The sequence below is a fragment of the Rhinatrema bivittatum genome, chromosome 2 (assembly GCF_901001135.1).
Source record: "Rhinatrema bivittatum chromosome 2, aRhiBiv1.1, whole genome shotgun sequence".
Classification (NCBI taxonomy): domain Eukaryota; kingdom Metazoa; phylum Chordata; class Amphibia; order Gymnophiona; family Rhinatrematidae; genus Rhinatrema; species Rhinatrema bivittatum.
In genome coordinates, this window is record NC_042616.1 from 800,714,990 (window position 1) to 800,735,454 (window position 20,465).

At 44.7% G+C, this 20,465-nt stretch overlaps 1 long non-coding RNA gene across 1 annotated transcript in view; it reads right to left on the reverse strand.

Moving 5' to 3' along the window:
- Window positions 1-2,713: 2,713 nt before the first annotated feature.
- LOC115086291 overlaps window positions 2,714-20,465 on the reverse strand; it is a 73,691-nt gene continuing 55,939 nt past the window's right edge. The window contains exons 2-3 of the long non-coding RNA XR_003855211.1: window positions 5,042-5,199; window positions 2,714-4,733 (exon numbers count right to left, since the gene is read on the reverse strand). This is a non-coding gene — a long non-coding RNA (uncharacterized LOC115086291). The remainder of the gene's footprint in view (window positions 4,734-5,041; window positions 5,200-20,465) is intronic.

Sequence of the window (20,465 nt, forward strand, 5' to 3'; positions counted from 1 at the left end):
CACATATGATGGGGAAGGGGGGCCATTGAAAGAGGAATTGGATTCAGACGACATCCAACACGAACTCTGACATCTATGGTCTGGGGAACTGATACGCAGACATAAGGGGAAAAGCACAGGACTGCTTCTAAGGCCAAGCCCATAAGCAAAACACGTCAGCACTGTGTGAATTTTCAAGAAGGCTCCTCACCCAGTATAAATGTTGCTAGCTGTAAATTTGTTATGGGTTATCATAAGGCTTGGGGATAACTGCACAGAGCGGCATTTGCTACCCTTAAGAGAAACATGGGGGGTAACCTGCACGATACGGCAGATACTACCATAAGAAGCTTGCTGGGCAGACCGAATGGACCATTTGGCCCTTCTCTGCCGCCATTACTATTTTATTATGCGCCTTGTTAACCAAGTACAGCACTACCTGTTTTACCTGCGGAAATTCCTTTCATTATTGCTGTGATCAAAAAGGCAAACCTTGCTTTCTAATCTCTCCACAACATCACTCACAAACGGTCCGAATCAGTAAAGTGCGCTCAGGCCGAGTGCCGTTAGCCCCCATTTAGATGCGCATTTTCGAGGCGCTATTTTTACCCCTTATACAGTAAGGGGTAATAGCGTGTGGAAAACACCTGTCCAACACCCCCCCCCCCCCCCCGAAACTAATAGCGCCCGCAATATGCAAATTAGTTAGTCCCGTGCGATACAGAAAGTAAAATGTGCCAAAGGCAGGCGTTAATTTCGGCCAACACAGGGAAAGTGTACAGAAAAAACTGCTTTTCTGTACACCCTCCGACTTAATATCATAGCGATATTAAGTCGGAGGCCCCAAAGATTTAAAAAAAAAAAAAAAAAAAAAAGTTCTGCCCGCGGGTCGGAAGACGGACACTCAATTTTGCCAGCGTCCGTTTTCCGAACCCATGGCTGTCAGCGGGTTCGACAACCGACGCCGGTAAAATTAAGCATCGGCTGTCAATCCCGCTGACAGCCGCCGCTTGTCAAAAAGGAGGTGCTACGGACTGGAGTGTGGCCTGGGTGCACGTTGGGAGAGCGGGCGCTCGCCGGCTCTCCCGCAAAGATTTCTGTATCGGCCCGTAAGAGATCAAACAGCCGACTGGTTGGCAGGAAGTGCTTTGGTTCCCCTGCACTGCTGGACCCGCCTCCTCCCACGGGCCCTATCGATTCCCAGCAGGGAATGCACAGTGCTGTGAAAGGAGGCGGGAGCAGCAGAGACCGGCACTTCCTGCCTTGTTTTTGCAGCTGTTCAGAATAACATGGCACCCTAAGTATTTTCACCGTCATTGCTGCAGACGGGAGAGGAAGATCAAAGGAATGGAAAACGAAGAGACAGCAAAAGGAGAAGGGGGTCGAGAGGAAAGAGGGGCAAAGGAGCAAGAGTGAGAGCGAGAAAGATGAAAGGGAGGGATACAGACAAGGGGGGAGGAGGAGGAGAGGAGAAAAGGAAGAGAGGATTGCAAATGGGGCCTCCAAATATTAACAGGAACACATTATTAAAGCAACCTTAGTGCAGTGGTGGCAATCTCCGCTCTGTCACAGAGGGCCGCCACGTACACTGAAATGATGAAAATTAAAAAAAAAAAAATGAAATTGATTCCAATATTGTATTAAAATATCAAGTAATAACAGTTTGTTCAACAAGGAAATGCAGATCATATCCATTGTACAGGTTCACCTCATTGACCTTAGCATACCTGCAAAACAAATTATTAATTACACGTAATTCCAGTTCAATACATACATCTGAGAATATGGATTCAGGTTTAATGGCGTTAAGGATTTTCAATAAAGTTCATGTACTGCTTAAATTGAAAAAAAAAAAAATTGTGATTCATGTTCTTTAGTTTAGGCACTGCAAGCGAGATGTAGGAAAATTCAAAGCTGAGACATCAATAAATCTTTCCCAAATTTAGCCAGCTCACTTGACTTCAGTGCCCAGATGCAGGAGGTGAGGACTTGCAATGATGGAATCTAGTTTGATGAGTTGCAAAGTTGCGGTGAACTCCGTAGAGGGTGCCTTTCCTCAATCTGCAATGGCCAAGGATCTCTGAAAAGTGGAGGATGACTTCATGGACATCCATCTCGTTTTTCTATCAATCACTGCTTTCTTTCCGGAGAAGCCGCTAGCTTAAGACTTCTACCAAGGCTGGAGAAACTCAAGAATCATTTGCTGTCTTCCCTAAAATATTATTTAACAGCAGCTATTTTATTTATTATTTATTTTATTTATTTGAGTTTTCTATACCGGCATTCACGGAGATTCGTATCATGTCGGTTTACATAAAACAGGGGTGATCAATACATTATAAACGTGTATAAATATAACATGAGTATACATTTTATATATTTACAAATTATAACAAGTTATAACAGTGCGCAGAAAAAATCAGTTACAATAAAACAAGGATGGTTCTAACTGGGAAAAGAAGAAGAATAAGACGATAGAAATTTAACAAGAATAAGAACGTGTAGTGTTTGGTATGTCCTATTAGTTTCACTCCTATTAGTTTCACTCCTTCTTGATTTAGGGAGTGATAAGGTAACTTTTTATAAAAGTGCACTAATTCACCATAGTATCAGGAACTGACCAGGGACCTAGGCAGTCATGAAATAATTAAGGTGCATAACCACATAAAGGTAGAAAAGAAGATTCAAATATTCAAACATAGAATACATGAAGGAATCAAATATATTTCATAAATTGTTTTTATATATATATCTTTAATTCATTAACACCAAATTTTAAAAATTCCTGAACATTGTATCAGAAATACAATGTGGTACAAAGCGCTGTAATATTTTTTACAATCACTAAACATATTACATCAAACACCAAAGAATTCAAAAAAGTTCTCTAAACATAAAAAATTACTACAAACTCCATAATCTATAGCATAACATACATCAATGTTTTAATCAAAAATACTTACATAGGCATAATATATATATGTTTTTTCTTTAATGTTTGGTTGCTCTCATTTCATATGTCACACATATGCCAAATATCCACTCATTCTACTCAACCCTGCCCCTATATTTCCCTATTCCTAAATGCACACATTAACTGCAACCAGCCAATACAAACCGCAATTGCAATGTACCCAATTTAAAAAGCTGTCTCAAATTACAATGTATCACTTCCCCCAGACAATGATACAATGTGTTCTGCATCAGCAGAGAAATCTATCTCGGCCTTTGAACTAAAACGCATCCCAACGAAGTAGGATCCTCTCTGTCTCGGCCTAGTTTAGGCTTCTCAGGGGGATATGTGAATCACTTGCTGGTTCCGGGTACATACGAAAGGTGCTACAGTTCCCTTAATACTATTTTTCAGCAGCATACAATGAAACCACAGATAAGTGAACAGATATCTGCCTCTTGTGTCACTGTCTCTGTAAGTATCCAAAGATTCAAAAAGAACGCTGCAGCTGCACGTTAGCTCTTCACCGTCTTGCATACAGCGCCTGCACGAACTAATTTCTTCGCTGGCTCGTTTCAGTGCCTCGAGACCACCAAATCTGTCATTATCACCAACTCTGCACCTCTCTTGCTTGTCAGAAAAAAAAAAACGGGGTTTATCAGCTTCCTAGGAATATTATCACTGGTGCCTCTCCTCTGGGAAATACTGACTTCTGCATTCCCCCTTCCAGCATTTAAAATTACCAAAAAAAAAAAGGGCCAGACTCTTAAGTGGGAACCTTCCACCTTGGCCTCCTCAGCGATTTGACCTGTGGCACCCTCGCCTCAAGCTGCAGACTGCCTCGGGCCGCCCCTGTCTGGGATGCACCCAGCAGCCTCATCCAGGTGAGAGACGGCAGGCATTAATTGCTCTGTCCAGTTTAGAAAGTACTAAGCCTCACCATTTTGCCCGCCTTAGAGATGCAGGCTGGTCGTATCTGTTCCATAAGTTCCGACCTAATCATGTGGTCCCAGCTGGATGATGAAAAGAGATGCACAATCAAGGACTTAGCTGGGCAAACCTTGACCTTTTAAATTTCTTCCCCACTCACCGGTTAAATTTCGCCTGGGCAAATCACTGCAGGGACAAATTTATCCAGAGGGAAAAAAAAAACGGTGCTGGGGACATTGCCTGGGTGTAGTTTTACTTTGGCTGGGCAGCAGTGATATCCAACGCTGGACGGACAGAGTTAACCAGATAATTCTGGTTGGCTAAATTACAGACCTGGCCGAATTCGGGTTATCTTGATAAAGCTAACTGGACAAAGTTGTCCAGAAATAGCTGGTAAAATATAAATAAAAAAAACCAACTAAATATGAGCCTCAAAGTTGTAAACTAGGTAAGAAAATGTTCGAGGCACAGGAGGTATTCTCTGTTGTCTTTGCCCACTACTTATGTATTTCTAGTTTAATACTTGAAAATAATCAGAGGCTTTCACATTTTGGGGTTGGTTTTTTTTCTGAGAGTTGGGTCCCCACTCAAGATTTTTTCATGGTCGACTTCCCGGATAGTAGAACGGCCAGAGCTATAGTTTATATGTTTTTCCTTTTCTTTCACTAACGTTGCAGCCTCTAGCTCATGAATCTTTCAAGTCTCTTTTTCAAGATTGTCTTGGAATTTTTATTCAAAATTTAATTTAAAAAATAAATAAATAAAAAAGAAGGGCCAGAGCTACGAGTTACTGCAAACCAGCAGGTGTTCTTTCGTAGGGGCTCCCATTTTTCCAGATGAACACAGACAGAATCGAAATTTCACTTCTGACCTGTATTTGTTTTCCCAAAACATAGAAAGAGTGTGAGTGAATGTTTATTTATTTGTATTTTTCTATACCGGCATTCACGGAGTTCGTATCATGTCGGTTTACATAAAACAAGGGGTGAGGAAATACATTATAACGTAAATAACTAATAACATAAGAGTATACATTAAAAGTAAAACAAGTGCATGGAAGAAAAAGTTACAATAAAACGGGGGTCATTCTAACTGGGATTAGAGTTAGAGGAAAGATAAAAAGTTTAATGTGCAGTTGAAGGGCAGTGTGTCATGTCCACTGCTACTGTCGCCACTTACCATTGCTATGGTTCTGCTAGATTGCACACAGGCAAACCATTTCTATATGAAAGCAGAGGCAGGAACACAGGAAGCTCCTTTGCTGGTGTTCACAATCGTTTGGGCTGCATTCCCCGCCGCAGAGTGAAGAAAGAGCTCAGGCTGAGGTCAGTAAGTAACTGCGAAGCAACGACAAAGTCACATAACCCATGAACTGTATGTTTTAGTGTTTCAGTTTAGTCCTGTTTGACAAATAGGCATCCAGCCCATACCAAATAAAAAGCTAAACAGGAGAAAATACACATGGGAAATTATACATGTCGGTCATATTGTGACGCATTTTCAAATGGCTGCTGGACACAATTTAGCTGGAGTTGGGGAACTCAGGGTTGGAAATTGTTGCATAGGGGGTCTAACTTGGCTACTGTGCTCCCGGAACAGCCCAGATTTTGAGCAGCTACAGAGACTCACTTGGGATGAAACTTACACCCTGACTGATCTTAGCCATACAAATGCACAGCTAGATCCATCTATCAGCCCCAACGTTTTAAGTAAAAGAAATAAACACAGGCAAAAAGATACTGATTTGTAGAAAATCCCATTCAAAGCTGGAGCTTCTTCTGCCTGAAGTTATGGTGCCTAATGATAGACACATGAAAAGTGGAGTGAATTCTCAAAGCTCACCAGAGGACCAGTCTGGGTGCTGAAAATTGGCCCCATTTAGAAGGACAATAGTTGAAATGCTTAAACGAGAAATCAGTTTTCAGACTGTTAAATGCTTACGTGTCAAGCACCCACTCGAATGAACCTGTTTGCCTATGCCCTTTAATTAGCAGTCCACGGAGCAAGGCAAGATCCAGCCTGGCATGAACACACTTTTAATGATAATTTCAAGCTTCTCTTTGCTTTTCATCAAGCCAAATAATGACAAACCATCACATCTGATGTACTTAAGTCTAACAATCGCATCCATACTGAAAATGCATATTCCAATAAATGTCAACTAGCATTCACAAAGGATAAGAAAAGTTCATCCTCTCAAGGGTTCCTAGAAATTCAGAAGTTACCTGTTGAAGAGAGATTATTTGAAATATGGTGTATCATATAATATTTGATTATTCAAGATGGAGAAAAAATAAGCTGTTTGGACTATGATAACTCATAACGGAATTTGTGGTATTATTGCAGATTCCTTGAGATAGAGAGAGAGAGAAAACCTCTGGGTTGGCACACATAGTAGTGAACTCTTTATACCACTATAGGAGGGCCAGTTGATTTTGGGGCCATTTTTTCATGCACAGTGAGCTGTATGAGAGAACCACCAAAAATTCACCTGGAGTTATGAGCTGGCCCTCCTACAGTGGTATAAAAAGTTCACTACTATGAAAGTCTCTCTCCTTCTCTCTCTCTCTCCCCTCCCCCCTTGCAGGGTGCAAGGGTGCAACAACTTTAACACACATTGCAATAAAGAACCTGCACATCATGCAGTAACTCTAAAATTATAGCCACGCCCCTTTTCCTTAGCACAAGTGTTATTCATGCAAAAATTATTGCATTTTGATAAATCTAGCTATATGCTATCAAATCCTGGGAGGTTCAACACAGCTTCATTAACAAGAAAATCTTAACCCTAAAGCGTGGTTTACTTTTGGCGTTACGTTTTTGCATTTATGTGGGTACGTTACTAGTATGATACCACCACAACTTCCACATGCCAGCCTATGAAAGGCCACACAGTTACTTGATGTCACATGGGTTTCCTCCGAACATTTGGAATGGAGATCCCACTTGCTGCAGAGACGCAGGAGGCTTTCTATCATGCCGTGTGAGGAGCGAAAGGAGAAGGGGAAAAAGAAGCATGAGTTGCGAGGTGTCCTAATCTTCCATGGAGGAGGACAGACTTCAAAGCCACTTACGATTTACATGCAATAACTGACCCTCCGAAAACTGCCCTTCCTCGGCATGGCTGATATTACACACATTGCTACACAAAGTAGGTACATTTCGCCGCATTAAGAGGAGGCATTCCAGGAGCATGGTTTTTTTTTTTGTAGGGGGAGAAACATAATTCAAGTAGATCTCATTGTCAACTCTTCAAGCATTATTTTCCATGAAATAAGAATCTACCAAAAAATCAGGCTCAAAATGTTCTCTGGTACTTTGTACTTGCAGCAAGTTTCAAAGCAACGCTAGGCATGCAGTTTGCTTTGACATTTGAAAATCCAGAGGTAAAAAAGCATCTGCGGACTTTGTCTTAAAATTCATAGTTAGAAAATTGCCCCATTAATGCACTGGAGTAGGGGACCTTTGTGAAGGAACAAGGCAGGGAAATGTATATATATTAAAAAAGAAAAAAAAAAAAAAATATATATATATATATATATATTTATTTATTTTTTGTAAATATCTTTATTCGTTTTATGCAATACAGAACACAATCAACAATGTCTATGAATTAAGACGAAAGAACCCCCAGCCCAAAGCTCCCCATCCCCGTTTCTTCATAACCAAACTCATACAATTGGCAGAAACACGGGAAATTATTCACCAGATGAAGACGTTTCACTCCCAGAAGAGTCAGGTGTAGCAAGTCTGGCTACAAACCTGCAAGAGAATTTGAGTCATGTGTGGCTTTTATAGCAAAATCAAGTTTCAGATTATAGAATCGCCATTGGAATGATCTCTGATGGGGGCTGCATTTCACTCTTTCAGCCATGGGCTACTCCTGCAGTACCTGGCTTAAATATATAGGAACAATGAGCAGGGGGGGAGTCGCTGGGGCCTGAGCACAATTGATTCTATGGTGGAACAATAAAGATTTAATAAGAATGCCAGTGCAACACCACATCAATCTTACACCTCTTCCTGTGGGAGGCCAAACCTCCCCCAGATCGTCCTTTCATTATCCCTTGCCCCTCAGCCTGCAGGAGTGCATTATGAAAACTGAATTCATCCTTATAGGATAAAATGTTGAAACAGGATGAAAGAAATGCAGAGCACATAGCCCCTGTGTTACACAGCATGACCAACAAATCATGAAATTGCTTTTCTAAATTCCTAGAATAGATATACGTTATAATAATTGTACAACATTTGCCGGTTGCAGATGAAATCTTGTCAGTGCTCTCTCTTACCACGATCAAAACCAAGTACAGCAATTCTCTCCCATAATGAGAGCTGCTCTTACAATACTGAGCTATCTCATTAATTTAAGCAGTGGTGTGCTGGGTGTTAGAGTGAGGGATGGCTTGACGATTCATCTCCATCCACAAAACCCAGCTTCAGATAAGAAACTGTAATCACACACATTCAAAACCCCTTGCAGTAACTTTACCAAAAAATTCCTTAAAGTTTAATTAAAGACCCACCATATATAAACTATTATATTTCAAGCACCTTCATACTCGGCACATCTTGATAATTGCTTCTTCTAGGTTCCTGAATATAATCATAGGCCTGTCAATCTTATAAAATATTTTTAAATGTTCTTCTACTTGCATTTAAAAATTCATCTATTGAATTTAGACATTATTTATCCAACATATGACCCAATATGGGTCCATGTTTCGAGGCTACTCTGCACCAGAGGAAGACACTGTGTTGACGACTTTCTTGGTTTCTCTACATAAATATATGTATCGTCATCTTTCCCAGTCTGCCTCCAAGAATTCTCCTGCAAGTAAAGTGGTAATATTTATAGTTATTGCTAGCATTTTAAACAGCCAATCATTTTAAAGCTTGGATGAATCTCCTCATAGGTCATGGCTTACATAATATGGCCGCTTCAGCTCCACAGTGAAAAAGACTTGTTTTATTTTCAAGCCAGAAAAGCATGTCTGTTTATCAACATCTGTACTCTATGGTTGTACAGATTGAAGATTAAAGATCCAATATTGTTCACATGTATCTAATAATATCACCTCACAATCACCGCCCTCCATGTGGATGGAACATGATTTTTTTTTCTCCTTTGTTTGGGTAATTGCTGTGTGGAGAAAATTACTCGGACAAAAAGGGGGTGGGGTTAGAGGCATAGTGAGGGCAGGCTGACAAATTTAGCTGGATAATGCCATAGTAAATGCTTTCTAGCTAAATTTGTGCAGGCAAAGCCATCTGCACAAAAAGCAGGAATAAATCTAACACAGTAACACGGTAATGGTGTCTGAAAAGGGTCAGATGGTCCATCCAGTCTTCCCAGTAAGCTTCTTATGAAACTATATCTGCCACTCCATGCAGGATACTCCCATGTTTCTTTTAAGGGTAGTAACTGCTGCTCCGTGCAGTTACCCAAGCCTTATGATAAGGGTATTTATATTTACAATGAAAACCAAGCAACTTTCAATCCTGTAATAAATTACTGCTAGCAACAGTTTTACAGCCTTCTTGATAATTCAGACAATGCCGTTGAGTTATTTTGCTTTGAGACATGGCTGTAGAAACCTTCCTGCGGTGTTTCCCTTATGTCTGGACACGTCAGTACCTCAGGCCGTAAAAGTCAGGGCCCATGTTCGTTGCCATCTATAACCAATTCTCCTTTTTATTCCCTTCCCCACCAAAGTGGGAATAATGTTTCAGTTTTGGTCAAAAGCATCAAGACTATTGGTTGAGGGTAGTAATCCCATTGCCTTCCGTTAAGTGTAGTAACTGCTGAACTGTGCAGATTACCACCATTGCGCCTTCTTCTTCATTCCCATTCTCTAACCTTTAGGGATCTATAGTGTTTATCCCATTCCCCTTTGAATTCACTGACTGTTTTCTTCTTCACCACCTCCTCTGGAAGGGCCATTCCAAGCATCTACCACTGTCTCCATGAAGAAATATTTCCCAATGTTGTTTCTGAGTCGCCCTCCCTGGAGTTTTTTTCATGACCCCTAGTTCTACTATTTCTTTCTGAAGGAAAAGGTTTGAAGTCTGTGCGTCATTAAAACTATTCCGGTATCTGAAGGTCTGTATCATAGCTCCTTTGCACCGCCTCTCTTCAGGGTGTACATATTCAGATCCTTCAGCCTCTCCTCATACGTCTTCAGATAGAGACCCCTCACCATCCGCCTCCATCCTGTCTCTATCTTTTTTGAGATACGGTCTCTAGAACTGAGCCTAGTACTCCAGATGAGGCCTCACCAAGGTCCTGGACAAGGGCATCACGGGCATCACCACTTCCGCTTTCCTGCTGGTTTTACTTCCTTCCTTCATCTAGAAAACTTTTATTAATTTCTTGAAAATCTCAATTTCAGTATTAAAAAGCACACTTATCTCCAATATATCAAACTATATGAATATAGTTATCTAAGTAACCCTTTTATACTCCCTGTTCTCCTATACATTTATATCTCTTGTATTTTATTTCATAGATCTATTTATTACACTTATATCTACTGTATATTTGTTTTCCACATTTTTCTACTGTTCGTTGTAAGGGGCTTTGCCCACAAGTTTTTAGTTGTATGTAAACCGATACGATGTGCAAACGGCTATCGGTATATAAGAAACTCCAAATAAATAAATAAATAATAAATAAGAATAATGTCCCAGAGTAATGTTCAAAGGCATTTCCACAGGTAAAACAGTGTTTTACTCACAGAAATGTCCTTTACAAAACCGCTTACCCAATATGCACACAAGTCCTTCTTCTTCTGATGACTTCTGGCATTTCCAAAGCTCATGTGCTGAAATATCTTTTTATAATGTTGCTCCATCAAAAGGCAGAAAGAAGGGAGTGCAGCTCCTGAAAGCTAGTGTTATGGCAGCCGGCCGTGGCAAACCGCGACCGGGGCCGACCGTCATGGCCACCGGCCGCAGCGGTCCACGGCCGGGACCAAGTACTCACCCACAACACCGGGTGGGCCTAGAGGCTCCTTCAGGCGCAGGGAGCATCCTCCGGCGTTCTTCTCGCGGCCTTGGCCGCTGCCCAGGCCAGCCACGGAGCCCTGCGGGGCTGAGATGACTCCTCCCTCTTCCTGGCTGCATAGGGCGCATGCGCGGCTGAAGAATAGATTAAAGGGGCTACGACAGGAAATGTCGTGGCTTCCTCCTGAAGACTCCTCCCTTCCTCCAGGTATTTAAGGCAAGGTCTGCTCTCAGACCTTGCCTTGGTATTGAGGCTCAGTACTTGGTTTCTTGTTTGGTGTTCTGGATCCGCTTCTTGCCCCACTTCTGCTCTTCTCCTCGTTGGACTGATTCTGTGGCTCCTGACCCTTGGACTAGAGGTAGTGATTTTCTGGCTTTGACTTGGACTGGCTCTGGACCCTTCTCCTTCTTGTTCCTGGATCGGCTTCGGACCATTCTCCCGTCTGCTCCTGGACCGGCTCTCGACCTCTCTCGGGACTTCGACCCTTGGACTGGACTGGGACTATTCTTCAAGTATACTCCCGGACTTCTCACGACCTGCTGGAGGTGCCAGCTGTCTGGAAACCACGACTTGCAGGAGGCGCCTGCATCCAGACCATCTTCATTCTTCAGGGAGTCTCCTAAGTCCCAGCGGCCGTGTCCCTACGGGCTTCTCCTGGGGGGTTCATGAGCTTCCAGGGTGAAGTCTTCGGTTCTACCTCTCCAACAGGCCTTGCCATCCGACGGTAGAGACCGACAAGGGTTAACTTCCTTCTCGGCAGTGCTGACTCTACCTCGGAACAGGGGGTCCACTCTCCAATTCGTAACAGAATACCAAGGCCATGGACTCGGCAGAGGTCTCAGCTCGCCAGGCCATTCCTGGATTAGCCCAGAAGGTCATGGAGCAGCAATGAATACTGGAATCCATGGTGGCTTCCTTGGAATGACTTCATGCCCGGCTGGATTCTATAGCCGCAACTCAAGTCATTCCGCCCCCACTACCCTCGGTGGTGCAGAGCAATCCCCGGGCCGCGATTCCACTACCGACTCCTCCACGTTACGCCGGAGACCCTCGCCTGTGTCAAGGATTTCTCGACCAGTACAGTATGCACTTTCATCTTCAAGCCTCCATCTTTCCAGATGATCTCACCAAAACAACATATATCCTATCGTTGTTGGAGGGTAAGGCCCTAGCCTGGGCTTCCCCTTTCTGGCGACAGTCAGATCCAATCCTACAAAATCTGCCTAAATTCTTGGAATTATTTCAAGCGGTGTTTGACGACCCCGGGAAACAAATGTTCGCGGGTTCCAAGATTTTACAACTCCGGCAATGTGGACGACCACTGGCCGACTATACTATTGAATTCAGAACTTTGGCATCCGAACTCCACTGGGAGGAGAACTGTCTTCGGTTTATATTCCTAGAGGGCCTGTCACCCAGAATAAAAGATGAAATGGCGGCCCGAGAGTTACCACAATCCTTGGATTCCATCGTGGGCTTGGTCACCCGAATTGATGACGACTACAGGAAAGAGCGCGGGAGGGATCAAGTACTAGAAGGCACGTAGCAGGAGCCACTTCTTCCCGTTCGGTTCCCGCCTCCCAAACGGCACCTAAATCCGAAGGAAACAGAGGAACCTATGCAATTGGGACGAGGCCCCCTTTCTCCAGAAGAACGGCAAAGACGCCGCAAGGCAGGCCTCTGTCTATATTGCGAAGGAGCGGGTCATCTCATTGCCCGTTGTCCTACACGTCCGGGAAACTCCAATGCCTAGGCTCTATTGGGGAAGTAACCCTAGGCATCACCTCTCTGGCTCCCCCACTGACCCTGCAGGTCACCCTGGATTTCGAAGATCACCGGTTCTCCACTTGGCTTTAGGATTCTGGAGCTGGTGGAAATTTTATTCTACAAGATGTGGAAGAGCAACTACATATCCCTACTTGCTTGTGTCCAAAGCCGTTAATTATATCCTCCATCCATGGAGATCCCCTGCCGGGAGGATAACTCATCATACAGTTCCGATGGAATGTCACATTTCACCGAACCACACCAAAGTATTTTTTTATATCATCCAAAGAGCAATCCATCCTATAGTTCTTGGCATTCCATGGTTACAGCTACACAATCCCCAGTTCGACTGGACTTCTTTAAAACTAATCCATTGGGGATCAAAATGCCTGGAGACCTGCATTCACGGATCAAGTTCCTCCAGCAGCTTCATCTGTGCTTCTCAGCTGGAAGGTCTGCCATCACAGTACAAGCAGTTTTCGGACGTTTTTTCCAAAAAAACTGCGGACATTTTACCTCCACATCGAGAATTCGATTGTGGTATCAATTTGATTCCTGGCACCACCCCGCCTCGGGGTAGGGCTACCCATTGTCTGCCTTGGAGACCCAAGCTATGTCTGAATATATTCGAGACAACCTGCAGAAAGGATTCATCAGGCACTCTAAATCTCCAGCCAGGGCCGGGTTTTTCTTTGTTGGGAAAAAAGGATGGGACTTTGCGTCCATGTATAGACTATTGTGGGCTCAATGCCATTACCATCAAGGACCGGTACCCATTGCCGCTTATAGCTGAACTATTCGACCGTCTACAGGGGGCCAAGGTGTTTTCAATTGGACCTTGGAGGAGCATATAATCTAGTTAGGATTCGTGAGGGAGATGAATGGAAGACAGCTTTTAACACCAGAGAGGACATTATGAATATCTTGTTATGCCTTTTGGATTGACCAATGCTCCTGCCGTCTTCCAGCATTTTGTTAACGAAATATTTAGAGACTTGCTCTATATCTGCGTGGTAGTCTACTTAGATGATATTTTGATTTTTTCCTGTGATTTATAGAGCATGTCAACATGTTGTGCAAGTGTTAAACGTCTGAGAGAAAATCGACTCTGCTAAATTGGAAAAATGCATCTTTGAAAGAGAAGCTTTACCTTTTTTGGGGTATCATTTCTAAGCAAGGATTTCAAATGGACCCCGCTAAACTAAAATGCATCCAAGAATGGCCTCAACCTAGTGGTCTACGGGCCCTCCAACGATTCCTCGGATTTGCAAACTACTACGTAGTTTTATACAGAACTTTTCTAAGCTGGCTGCGCCTCTTACGGCACTCACTCATAAGGGGGCAAACATCAAGGCCTGGCCCATTGAGGCTGTAGAAGCCTTCAGGCTCTCAAAGAATCCTTCCTTCAACAACCTTGTCTGCGACACCCGGATCCCAGACGTCTGTTTACAGTGGAGGTCGATGCCTCCGCTGAAGGAGTGGGAGCTGTACTGAGTCAAAGCAGTGCATCGGGAAAATCTCATCCGTGCTCATATTTCTCTAAAAATTTTCTCCAGCAGAACGCAATTATGCTATTGGCGACAATGAACTTCTTGCTATCAAGCTTGCGTTCGAAGAATGGCGACAGTGGTTGGAGGGGCACAGCACCATATCACTATCTTCACGACCACAAAAACTTGGTGTATCTTCAACAAGCTCAACGTCTGAACCCTCGTCAAGCTCGCTGGGTGTTTCTTCTCATTTCGATTTTGAGCTTCGATATCGACCTGCTACAAAAAACACAAGGCTGATGCACTGTCTCAATCTTTCTCCGATGTGGACATTGAGGAGCCAATTCAAAATATTATTGATCCTGCTCGCATTATCCTCTCCGCAACGTTCACAGTCCCACCGGGCAAGACTGTGGTACCTAAGAGACTTCGTACTAAAGTCTTACAATGGGGACACGATTCTCAACTTTCTGGACATCCGGGCAGAACTCGGATTCAATCGCTTCTACAACAATATTACTGGTGGCCCGACATGCACAAGGATATTCGTGCATATGTGTTCTTGCCCAACTTGTGCACAACACAAGAGTCCTACTGGGAAGACTTGGGGACTTTTACAACCACTACCTATTCCCCAGAAACCCTGGACACATATTTCCACGGATTTTATTGTGGACCTTCCACCTTCTGAGGGCAATACAGTAATTTGGGTGGTTGTGGATCGATTTTCTAAAATGGCACACTTTATCCCACTTCCCTCCCTCCCATCAGCTCCTCGCCTGGCCCAACTGTTTATGCTTCATATTTTTCGTCTCCATGGCCTTCCACAGCACATCGTATCTGATCGTGGCCCTCAGTTCATGGCTCGTTACTGGCTCAATCTTTGCAAAAAATGTAACATTTCCCTGGATTACACCACGGCGTTTCATCCGCAGGCTAATGGACAGGCGGAACGCACTAATCGTGCGTTGAAGCAATTTCTTCGGATGTATGTCAACTCCCACAAGGATGATTGGGCAACACTCCTATCATGGGCTGAGTTTTCTCATAACTTGCATGTTTGCTCCGCAACTGGGACGTTTCTGTTGCAGATTATATTTGGACGACACCCTAGGCCGCCTCTACCGTTGCCTTTACCGGTACCATCACCAGCAGCTCAGCTTACCGCAGTACAGTTTCGTCGGCTCTGGATTCACACTCAGCGCATGCTCCGGAAAGCTGCTCATTCCGCCAAGACATTCGCTGACAAGCATCGACGAGCAGCTCCACGGTTCCATCCAGGAGAGAGAGTATGGCTCAGCACACGCCATATCCGGTTGCGAGTTCCTTCCATGCGGTTGGCCCGTTATATTGGACCTTTTCCTGTACTACATCAGCTGGGCCCTGTAACTTACCAACTCTGTTTACCGACCACCTTGAGAATTCATAACTCATTCCATGTGTCCCTTCTGAAACCGTTGGTCCTCACTTGGCCTACTCGAAAGATTCCCGAAGCCTTAGCACCTAGGGCAGAAGAAGAAACAATTTACCAGGTGAATGAAGTACTTGATGTCCGCAAATGAGGTCGCACATGGGAGTACTTGCTGTCTTGGGAGGGCTTCGGACCAGAAGAGAATTCCTGGGAACCTGCAAAGAACATCCTGGATAAAACACTTCTCCAGAACTTTCATACCGAACACCCCGATAAGCCCAAGTCTTCTAGAGGGAGGCCTAAAGGAGGGGGTACTGTTATGGGCGCCGGCCGCGGCAAACTGCGACCAGGGCTGACCGTCATGGCCACCGGCCGCATCGGTCCGCGGCCGGGACCAAGTACTCACCTGCGACGCCGGGTGGGCCCGGAGGCTCCTGCAGGCGCAGGGAGCCTCCTCCGGTGTTCTTCTCGCGGCCTTGGCCGCTGCCCGGGCCGGCCGTGGAGCCCAGCGGGGCTGAGATGACTCCTCCCTCTTCCTGGCTGCATAGGGCCACGCGCGTGGCTGAAGAATAGATTTAAAGGGGCCACGACAGGAAATGTCGTGACTCCCTACTGAAGACTCCTCCCTTCCTGTTTGGTGTTCCAGATCCGCTTCTTGCCCCACTTCTGCTCTTCTCCTCATTGGACTGATTCTGTGGCTCCTGACCCTTGGACTGGAGGTGGTGATTTTCTGGCTTTGACTTGGACTGGACTGGAGAGGCTCTCGACCTCTCTCTGGACTTCGACCCTTGGACTGGACTGGGACTATTCTTCAAGTATACTCCCGGACTTCTCACAACCTGCTGGAGGCGCCAGCAGTCTGGAAACCACGACCTGCAGGAGGCGCCTGCATCCAGACCATCTTCATTCTTCAGGGAGTCTCCTAAGTCCCAGCGGCCATGTCCCTACGGGCTTCTCCTGGGGGGTTCATGAGCTTCCAGGATGAAGTCTTCAGTTCTACCTCTCCAACAGGCCTTGCCATCCGACGGTAGAGACCAACAAGGGTTAACTTCCTTCTCGGCAGTGCTGACTCTACCTCTGAACAGGGGTCCACTCTCCAATTCGTAACAGCTAATCAAAAAATGTGTTGCTAGTTCAATAAAATGGTTTCCCCCTATACCGAATTCTTTTATTTCTGCCCATCCAAGTGGACTAACACAGCAACCATGCTACTTTATCCACGTATTTTCAGAAACTGAGGTACTCAAATAGGTTCATTAAATGTTTAATGAATTGCAAGGATTGTAAGTAGAAGGTGAGCATTAACAATTTGGGGACTATTTGCTGGAGATGAACACGGCTCTAGAATTCTCTTATTACGACTTGCAATGTAGGATTGCTTAATGTATTAATCAGACACCAACGAGGTTGCACCCCCCCCTCCCCAACATACAGTAGGAGTGTTGTAGGTCAGGAATGGCGCGTGCTGACAGCTATGCCCTAAGCATACCTGCCTGCAGTATCCCCGGTGGGAACTGTTGCTACCATACATGTCTTATCCCTTTCATGAAAACTAGAAAAAAAAATTCACTGGTAATTTAACAATATAATTCAATGTCATTATGAATGTATGGATAAACACAGATGGTAGGGAGATGGAGGCTTGATGCATTATGGCATATCGGAAATGGTTTGATTGTGGTGTTGCCTACATAGGATCATGTTTGACCAAAGAGCAGAGGCAGTCAGTGAGGGGAGAAGGCACGAATCACGCAGGCATCCTCTGACTTGTGCAAACTCACAAAGCTGAAATAATCATAGTGGGGGCCCCGCAGAGATTAAATAGCTCTGCAGGGCGTAGTGTTAACAGTTTTATGTGGCGACTGAAGAATTACTTTTTTGATAATGTTTCTGCTTTTTTATGCCTGATTATGTACCTCGGGGCATCTCAGTGGATTATTCTACACATTGCAGATCTGTACCACATTTGACCCAGCTCAGCAAGATTGAGTAAGATCCTGCTTGGCTCCTTAGAGCTCAGGAACTCTTTGTACAGCAAACTGACCATGTGGACAAGCTTCATGTCAAAAGAGCATCTCAGGAACATGAGAGAAGGCCCACCCACGGGTGGAACGGAGATGGCATTGTGCCCCCCCCCCCCCCTTCATTCTTTGGGAAAAATCAAAACACGATGTTGTTTTAGGAATCGAACTGTTGTAACGGACCACTTCAAAATCCCTAAACCCTTGCCCCTTCATACCAGAAAACAACCAAAAAGGGGAAAAAAATAGATTTTGTTTTCTTTACAGGAGGTTGCAGGACTCCCGGTATGAATTAGAGATGGGGTTAATTCAGTTTCGTGATTCACAGTCATGGAGCTGAATTTATTTATTGAATTTAATTTCACATAATTTATAGACCTTCCTTCCTTACCAAGTCGCAACAGAACAGCTGTGAGTTTGTTTGCAGTCCAGCTCTCTGACTGCGGGTTACATTAAGGATCCGGCTTGTAACTCACATTTAATCTAATGTACATACTTATCTTCAGCTTTCTGAAATCTGATCACAATGATAAAATACATCAAGCATGCAATATAAAACCATTGCCCCAAACCCTGAGTCCTAAAGCCCCTCCAAAAATATAGAAGTCCACATTCAGAGGCATTTAGCCAGATTACCCACAAGTTATCAGCTACATGCCAACTTTTGAATATTTTGACAACTTATCCATCCTAACTTTAGCTAGAAATTTCATTATCAGCTAAAATGTAGCCAGATAACATAGGGGCCTTCTGGGGTCATTTCTGGGAGGAATTAGATTAGCTGGATATATATATCAGGCTAACTCATCGTATTGTCGAGTTGTCCTAAAGTTAGCCGGATAAATTTATTCGGCTATGTTTAAGATAGCCATTTATAATTTCAATTGTGTGGCTGCACCACTTAATATCCCTCTAAGGTAGTTGGATTCCTTTATCCAGCTTACTTTGCAATCTGGCCAGTGACTGAATATGGGCCTCAAACAACTAAACACCGCTCACTATAGAAAGTTCCCACTAATTATAAATCTATGCTCCTCCGCCAGCAGACAAAATTGAAAAATTCTAAAATTAACCACTCAACTATATTCTTTTACTAAACCAAAGTCAAGCTTTTAAAAGACATCAAAATGCCAAATTTGAATCAGTTTAGGAAATACAGGCAGTGTATTCCATAACATAGGAGCCATCACTGAAAAAAATAATGTGACCTAGACCTCATTCTTGCTATATGCCTAGTTGAAGGTATTTCCAATTTTAACGTTGCCGGTTGTGGGTCGGCCCACAACCGGCCGCACTCACCCCCAAATGCCTCTAGCCTTCAGCACAGCCTGGAAGCCAACTCTCTCTTCAGCGGCAGGAATGCTGCACAACAACAACACTATGTCATCATCCCATGGGGCCTCCTTAGCTGCGCACATGTGGCATGGCACCCCTTAAAGACCCAGCGGCAGGAGCCAAAACTGTCAGCGCTCCTGAATGACGTCGCTTGGCTGGGTCTATGAGCCCCAACCATGCTGCCCTGCATTGCTTTGGCAACTGGTTCCTGCCTTGTTCGTAGTGTGTTTTGCTGGTGTCTTCGTGTCTCCTGTTTTGCCTCGACCAGCCTGCCTCGTCCTTGCCATCTCCCTCTTCCTATCTCCCTGCCTCATCCAGTCCTTTCTGCCTTATTTCTGCCCTTGCCTTGGACTGATTTTTCAGAATTGACCTCTACCTGGACCCAGAATTACCCTTCTATCTGCTGGCTTGCACTGACCACTACCTGGACCTGGACTATGTTTGCTCATTGCCTGCCCCAACTCTTGGCCTGTCCCTAGTGTTTTCCTGATTGTTGCCTGCCCAGATCTCAGCTTGGCCCTGGACTCTCTCCTATTCCTTGCCCTATGAGATCATCACCTCTCCTGTCGGCCCCTGGAACCCAAAGGCTCAACCTGCAGAGAAAGGAATTGGTAAAAGTGAAGCTACTGCTCAGTCCAGTCCCAGGGCACATGCGCCAGCTGTTGGTATGGGCCTAGGGGTTTTGCTAGTAACTGTACCTTTTTTACCCCAGGGCTATAATAATGTTCCCATGGGATGAAGATAAACGTTAAATAAAATAGGCAACAGGAAGCCCTATGGCACTCCCAGTGACAAAGACCAAAGTTCTGCACCTTAGAATTCAAATTCCACCCTCTTGGAAGGAAAGAATTCAGCCATTTTAAGCCTTCCTTTTAAGTCCACATTTTAAAAGGCAATGAGAGAGATGCTGATGGTCCATTCATATCGAACGCTTCGGAAAGAGTGAGGAGGACAAGGAAACCCAATCCTCTCCCAATCTATTATAACCGTCGGTTGCAGACGGCTTCGAGAATGACCCAACTCACGTCATGTGCTGTCCTGCTCACCTCTCTGGGCGAACTCGTAGCTATGGCTAGCCGCTCCCAACACATATCATCTACCTCCTGGGACTTCTCATGGTGGCTGGGAGGCCACCGACTTCTAGGCCTCCTTTTGGGCCTTCTTAGAAGCGCGCGCGCAAATGCGCCACTGACTACCTTTAAGGACGCTATGGCGGGAACCTCAGGAGCGTCTCCTGTTGATGATATCATCAACCCTAGTTTCATAAGCACTGCCATGGCCCTGCACTAATTGACTTGGCAACGAGTTCCTTCGCTACTGGTGCTTGCTCTGTTCTCCCCGGACCCGTGGTTCCTGAATGCTGGTCTGCTTTCGGTTCTGGATTCTGTCTCGGGGTAGCCCCTGTGCCTTCTAGAAGCCCTACCTGCCGGCTTCCTCACTCCTCGGGGTTGTCCCTTGAACTGCCTTGCTACTTGGGAGACTCAGCCCTGCGCACCCTGCTCCTCGAGGCAGTGCCTTGTGTACTCGCGCTGCCTTGCTCCTCTGGACAGTGCCTTTTGCTCTACATCAGAGA